This window comes from Mus caroli, unplaced genomic scaffold, assembly GCF_900094665.2.
Source record: "Mus caroli unplaced genomic scaffold, CAROLI_EIJ_v1.1 scaffold_20985_1, whole genome shotgun sequence".
NCBI classification, from domain to species: domain Eukaryota; kingdom Metazoa; phylum Chordata; class Mammalia; order Rodentia; family Muridae; genus Mus; species Mus caroli.
The window spans coordinates 5,261-12,748 of record NW_018390972.1 but is presented as its reverse complement, the minus strand read 5'-3'; the positions used below and the strand labels follow the sequence as shown (position 1 = coordinate 12,748).

The following is a 7,488-nucleotide window of genomic DNA, read 5'->3' as shown; positions in this document are numbered from 1 at the left end:
ATAGGGAGATGTCAAGAGGATAGACATGGCCCCTTACTGCCATGGCAGTGTAGGATCAAGTGATTTTTTCACCAGAGCTCATCTTAGGGAAGCCATATGATAGCAAGGGTGCAGATATCTGGAATCTGGACATGCAACTCTATCTTATCACCATAAAAGAAACAGAAGAAAAAGATTGTCACGGACCTATGTGATTCTAACTCATCTCACTGGGAAATTTGAAAAACTAAATTCACCAGATCTTCACAGTTTTGCAGAGATGACGTCCTCCACTCAATACAGTGAGAGACACTCATGGGTTATGATATGTGAACAATATACCCAAAAGTAGACCTATCCTGATTCTAACATTATAGACATGCTCTGAAGCATGGGGTTTAATGCCAACAATATATTGTAATACCTGAAAAATAAATATGGCATAATAATGGGGCCATATTTGATTATAGAAGAACAGATACACAATGCCCTCGAGCATGGATTTATGATTTCAGCTAACCCTGTGCCACCTCCAACACCAACTCTTTAACTCTGCTCTTCCACCAAAGCCAAAGGGCACTTATCCCATCTTCGGCTTCCACCACTTCTGAATCTTAGGAGAGCATGAACTGTTTTCCTGATACTATCAGGACACAAGTGACAAGAAATGCTTCCTTTTGTGCTATTGCTTTACATTGTTCCAAGTAGAAAGGCCCAGATAGTGGGCGTGCAGTCCATTCTAAAATTGTGGTGCTGCCCCATGTGTCTGCAGCAGCATTTTGGGCAAGACTTAGGCAAGAAAACTTATCAGACCCTCAGAGAAGATTGTGTGCTTCAAGACAGTGAGCAGGAGAATTGTGGCTGGCCTCTAAAGACTCTGTTGCTTCTACAGTTCTCTGAAGGCATAAATCCACTATATATCTTCCATGAAATTGGGTTCTCTGAAGGAGGCAGGTTTCAGAACCCAGTAAAAGAGTAAACAAGCCTGGAAGGGTGCATCACAACCTTGTCCTTGTTCACTACACCATCCTAACCTGAGCAGCCTCTTCCAGGTTCTAGAGTAACATCCAAACAGGTCCATCTAGTTGCAGAGTGTGGGCTTGAGGAAACATGTTTGACCGGATAATGAAGGATGGCCTGTCACAGGAGGAAGATGCAAAGAAAATATTTCGGTAGATAAAGCAGCCATAAAGTACTGCCACACCCTTGAAATTGTCGATCCTGACATTAAATATTTTTAATGTAGATTTATAAAGTGATGTCAAGTTGATAGACCTGGCTCCTTTCTGTCATGGCTGTGTAGGACCAAGTGCTTTTTTTCACCAGAGCTCTCCTTTAGGAAGCCATATGATGGCAAGGGGAGGGGACAGATATTGGGAGTCTGGACATGTGACTCTATGTTATCCCCATAAAAGAGGTAGAAGAAAAAGGTCGTCATGGGGAACTATGACATTCTAACTCACCTCTCTGGGAAACTTGAAAACCTAATTCACCAGATCATCACAGTTTTCCAGAGATGAGGTCCTCCACTTGAGTTGGTGAGAAAAACCATGGGTCATGATATGTGAAGTATATACCCAAACTGTGATCTATCCAGATGCTAACATTATAGACATGCTCCTAGTCATGGGGTTTAATACCACCTAGATATTGGAATCCCAGAGAAAGTATAATTATGGCAAAATAAAGTGGACATATTTGAAAAAAAAGGGGGGGCACAGAAGCAATTTGATTATAAAAGAACAGATGCACAAGGCAACTTCAACAAAGCCTGTGGATTCATTCCCTATGCCACCTCCATCACCAACATATCCCTTTAACTCTGGTCTTCCACCAAAGAGAAAGGTCACTGATCTTTGGCTTCCTCCACTTCTGACTCTCAGGAAAACATGGACTGTTGCCCTGATATTATAAGGACACAAGTGACAAGAATTGCTTTCTTTCATGCCATTGCTTTACATTGTTCCACGAAGAAGGGCCCAAATAGTTCCTATGCAGTCCATTCCAGAAATGTGTGTGCAGCAGCATATTGGAAGAGGAAATGTCTCTGCCACCTGAGCAAGACTAGGGCATGAAAACTTATCACATATTTGAAAAAAAAAGTGGCACACAAGGCACTTGAGCATGGATCTACGATTTCAAGAATTGCTTCCTTTCATGTCATTGCTGTACATTTAAATTGCTTTACATTGTTCCAAGAAGCTCATCTGCAAGGTCCTGCAGGTGGCACTTAAGGGACATGGCCTGGGGAAGCACCTAGAATGTATATTCCTCTCATGATTGTTCATGGCCAGGCATCCTGTCTGCCTCCACGGCAGCTGCACAAAGTCACCTCCTCTGTGGGAACCAGAGCTCACCATACAGGAGAGAGGAAGGCCAGTTTTATCCAATGGGTTTGAGTAAACAGGTTCAGGTTTTGTTTTCCCTGAGTGATAAGACCAATCCACAATTAATAAGGTCCCCAAGAAGATGGTTAAATCTTTTTTAAATTTATTTTATTAGATATTTTCTTTATATACATTTCAAATGCTATCCCCAAAGTTCCCTATTCCTTCCCTCTGCCCTGTTCCCCTCCCCACCCACTCCTGCTTCTTGGCCCTGGCATTCCCCTGTACTGGGGCATATAATGTTTGCAAAACGAAGGGGCCTCTCTTCCCATTGATGGCTGACTAGGCCATCTTCTGTTACATATGCAGCTAGAGATATGAGCTCTGGGAGTACTAGTTAGTTCATATTGTTGTTTCACCTATAGGGTTGCAGACCCCTTCAGCTCCTTGGGTACTTTCTCTAGCTTCTCCATTGGTGGCCCTGTGTTCCATCTTAAAGATGACTGTGAGCATCCACTTCTGTAGTTGCTAGGCACTGACATAGCCTCATATGAGACAGCTATAACAGGGTCCCTTCAGCAAAATCTTTCTGACATATGCAATAGTTTCCGGGTTTGGTGGCTGATTATAAGATGCATCCCCAGGAGAGGTAGTCTCTGGATAGTCCATCCTTTTATCTTAGCTCCAAACTTTGTTCCTGTTACTCCTTTCGGGTATTTTGTTCCCTATTCTAAGGATGAATGAAGTATCCACCCAATGGTCTTTCCTCTTCTTGATATTCTTGTGTTTTGCAAATTGTATCTTGGGTGTTCTATGTTTCTGGGCTAATATCCACTTATCAGTGAGTGCATATCTAATGACTTCTTTTGTGACTGGGTTACCTCACTAAGGATAATATCCTTCAGATAAATCCATTTGTCCAAGAATTTCATAAATGCATTGTTTTTGATAGCTGAGTAGTACTCCATTGTGTAAATGTACCACATTTTCTGTATCCATTCTTCTGTTGAGGGACATCTGGGTTCTTTCCAACTTCTGGCTATTATAAATAAGGCTGATATCAACATAGTTGAGCATGTGTTCTTATTACCAGTTGAAACTTCCTCTGGGTATATGACCAGGAGAGGTATTGCTGGGTCTTCCGTTAGTATTATGTCCAATTTTCTGAGGAACCCCCTGCGAGATGACTATTAGATCGAGTATGACCAGGATGCTGAGATGCTCTGCAGTGGCCTGTCTGTGAACTCAGAGAAGGAGGAGGAGGAGGAGAAGGAGGAGACCGAGCTCAAGCGTGCCCATGTAGACACATGTGTGGAAGCTGAAGGAGAAGCAGCACCAGAAGAATACTGCTCGAGAGTATAACCTGGTACCTTTCCTGGGCAAGGACAAGAAAGAGAAGAAGAAAGATATTGAAGGGAAAGATCACCAAGGAGGAAAAAGAGATGCAGCTGAAACTATGGCCACTCTACCAGTTCATGTTCTGCAAAGAATTTGATGATTTATTGGAAAACATGCACAAAGAGAAGATGCTTTGCGCCAAATCTGAGAGCTGCAGTGCTACCCATGCAATGGGATTAAGAAGGTGGAAGAAGCAGGGTGTGGTGGCACACACCTTTAATCCCAGCACTCAGGAGGCAGAGGCAGGCGTATTTCTGATTTCGAGGCCAGCCTGGTCTTCAGGGTGAGTCCCAGGACCGCCAGGGCTATACAGAGAAACCCTGTCTCGAAAAATAAGGAGGAGGAGAAGGAGGAGGAGGAGGAGGAGTCGGTCGAATATGAGGCTGACAGAGACAAATGGAAGAGGAGGAAGGAGAACAGAAACCTGGCCAGCTCCAGAACGGGGAAGGAAGATGGCAAAGGCAGCGAGTTTGCAGCCATTGAGAACCTTCCTGTGTTGGAGCTGCTGTCGGATTGCAAAAAAAAGGTTCCCTGTAATTCATTGAACTTGAGTCCTGTGTGCTATTTGATTGTGAAGACTATGATAATTAAAGATCACCTCCAGACTCGATGAGAGATCCCCTCTAAAAGTCGCCTTCCCACTTATCTGGACAAGGTCCTAAAGAAAAGGATTTTAAATTTCCTCACAGAAAGTGGGTGGATATCCAGGGATGCTTCCTGAGGCCAGAGGATGCTAAAGTAGCTTGTGATCCAAATGATTGTGGGTCTCCCCCAACATTGTTGCTCTTTTAAACAAATTGAATTCTTTTTTCACGGCTTAAATTTTTTTCATGGTCCTCTGGAAGAAGCAATTGTAGCAGTCTTAAATTGGATTCATGGGGGAGATGGGCATGTGTCTTTATATCATAGTCTAAAGTAATCCTTTCAGAAGACAGCTTGCCTTTGTGTTCCTCTGAAGACTGCCTGCCACCTTGGATAAGTCCCCTTTATTTCATGAGCCTTTCTCTGTGTGGGTTTACAAGCTGTTATGCTGTGGGAGGCAGGAGCCCTGTGTTCCTTTCATCAACTTATCTCTGGTGACACAAGCTTTACTCAGGAGAGCTACTGATGACACCCTTTTGCTGAGGCCACTGCTGCCTCCTCCCCCCAAGATGACACCCCAAGCACAGCCCAGGCACACCACACTTTACCAGGAGGCAGGGTGTGCACAGAACCGTCTTTTGTGGAGGCCAGAGACCACCACCAGGCCTGCTCCCAACTGAGCCACTTAAGATGAGCCCCTCATTTGCACACAGTGACCACATGAGCTTCCACTTACCTGACAACAGCCATTTCAAGTCCTCAGTAATGCTTGCTTCATTTTTGCCTGGCCCCAGCCTGGGCTGCATGGGTAGGCTCTCCTGGCACATTCCTGTCCCCTGTAGTTAGGAAAGCAGTTAATGGGAGAGCCACATGGTCAGATGGGGCCTGCCTTTCGCTGCAGGGAACACTTACAGTACACCTGACTTGGAAGATGCTTTTGAGTTCAAGGTAGAGTGTGCAGTGCTGAGATGGGGCAGTAGGTGCTGAGGACTTCCACCCAGATTGCAGATCCCCTTTTCACTAAATATAAAACAAGCTAGCTATCTGCCCCTTGCCATCATATGGCTTCCCTAAGGTGAGCTCTTGGTCCTACACTGCCATGGCAGTAAGGGGCCAGGTCTATCAACTTCACATCACCGTCCTAATCTCTGAGTATATTCTAAAGGTTTTATGTCAAGATTGATAATATCAAGGTTGTGGCAGTAGTATATGGCTGCTATCTGCCTGACTATTCGATTCTTCCTCCTGCAGCAGGCCATCATTCATTATCAGGTCAAACATGTTCCCTCCTAGCGTGCACACTGCAACTAGATGGACTGGACAAATGCAGTTTCATACTTCTATCCATCCTTCTCTGTCTGTTCGCCCTGAATCATGAATGGAAGACACTGTATCCTTTACTGTTCAGCTCTGAGCATCCAAGTCAACCTCAGGGTTGTCTAACCTAGGGGCAGCAACAATAGTTGCCACCAAAAGTCCAAAATTTTCATTTTGGTACTGCAACCCACATGCGTGTCTACAGGGGCATGCTTTCGATTGGTCTCCTCCTCCTCCTCCTCCTCCTCCTCCTCCTCCTCCTCCTCCTCCTCCGAGTTCACAGATTGCCCACTGCAGAGCGTCTCAGCATCCTGGTCATACTCGATGTCATAGTCAACTCTCAGGGGGCATCTCGCTGCTGCTGCTTAGGCACAGATATTTCCAATGGGGGCAAAGGTGTGCTAAGACTAGGCTAGAGAGGACCCCCACTGGGGGTTGGTGTGATCTGTCACCTGTTGGGGATAGTGCCAGGGATGCAGACTTTGCCTAAGTTCCCATGGGTATACATGCTAACGGAGTGCTCCAAACTTCCTGGGCAGTCCATGAAGCACCAACATGCGCAGCCATGCCCAGTTACTGAAGCTGAGCTGCTCAATGGTGTCCAGCTGCCCTTAGCCTCAGGACCCCCCGGAGTGTGAATCATCCACTGTCCAGCAGATGGCAGCCCTGGTAGCGGTGGTGGTAGCTGATCTGTGCGCTGGGCTAGAAGCACTCAGAGCACAGCTCGATGTCCTGGCACTGTGTGCAGCGGAAGCGCAGAGGGTTCACCTTGGCCAAGCAGTACATGCAGTACTTCTTAACCCAGCTCTGACATCTACCCCTGCTCTCCCTCAGCGGCCTTACCACGGTCCTTAGACTAGCGCCATCTGCTGGGCTCGCTTTGCTCTCTGCGCCTGCCTGTTTAAAGGCCACCACAAAGGCCAAGCCCTGGGCAGGCACCTCTGGAGCCAGCCCTGCAGGCAGTGTCCTACCTCTGCAGGCATGTGCTCTCTGGTCCAGCCAGGCCACTGCAGCTGTCTTCCTGCCCCATCGTGCCCGCGCCCCGTTACCGCTACTACTTTCTTTCTTCGTTATTTTATTTTATTTTTTAAATTTAATTTAATTTAATTTTTTAATTGGATATCTTAGTTCTTTACATTTTAAATGTTATGCCATTCCCAATTTCCCCTATGCAAACCCCCCATGCCATCCATCCTTACTCTGCTTCTATGGGGGTGCTCCCCTACCCACCTACCCACTCCCACCTCACTGCTTCTATGGGGGTGCTCCCCCCCCCCCACCTACCCACTCCCACCTGACTGGCCTAGCATTCCTCTACACTGAGGCATCAAGCCTTTACAGGAACAAGGACTTCCTTTACCAAGAGCTTCAATGGAGTTGGAGTTCAGCTTGTAATTGGAGAGTCCATTCTTTAGCTTGGGGCTTTTCTCTCTGTCTCCATTTGCTTCCTTCATTTTCTTCATCTACTTGGGCTTAGGGACCTCTGCCTCTTCTTCAGAAGGCTGTTCATTTTTTATCTCTTTGGTTTTTAGCAGTGGCTGCTTCCTTCTCAAGGGGCTCCTTTTTCTTCTTGGAGGATTTGCTTTTAGAAGCAGTGTCATCTTGAGGCACCTGCACCTGCTTCTTGGCCAGGGCCTGAATTCCCGAGTGCTGTAGCAAGTGAGTGGCAGGGGCATTTCTCCTGCTCTAATCACACCAGAGTCAAATCTCATGCTTGATGTAGGTGGTAAAGTACAAAGGCAGAGGTTTTCTCTTTCTTGTCCACATCTCTGAATGGCCAACAGGTTGCAGTGCCAGCTCTCCCACACTTTCTCTTACTGAGGGCAACACATGCACAGTCTCAGGCTGGGACTGTGATTTATGCAGTGGGGCTCCTGCTATTTTT

At 46.2% G+C, this 7,488-nt stretch overlaps 1 pseudogene; it reads left to right on the top strand.

Moving 5' to 3' along the window:
- Window positions 1-3,458: 3,458 nt before the first annotated feature.
- On the top strand, window positions 3,459-4,425 carry LOC110288921 (annotated as a pseudogene).
- The last annotated feature ends 3,063 nt before the right edge of the window (window positions 4,426-7,488 follow it).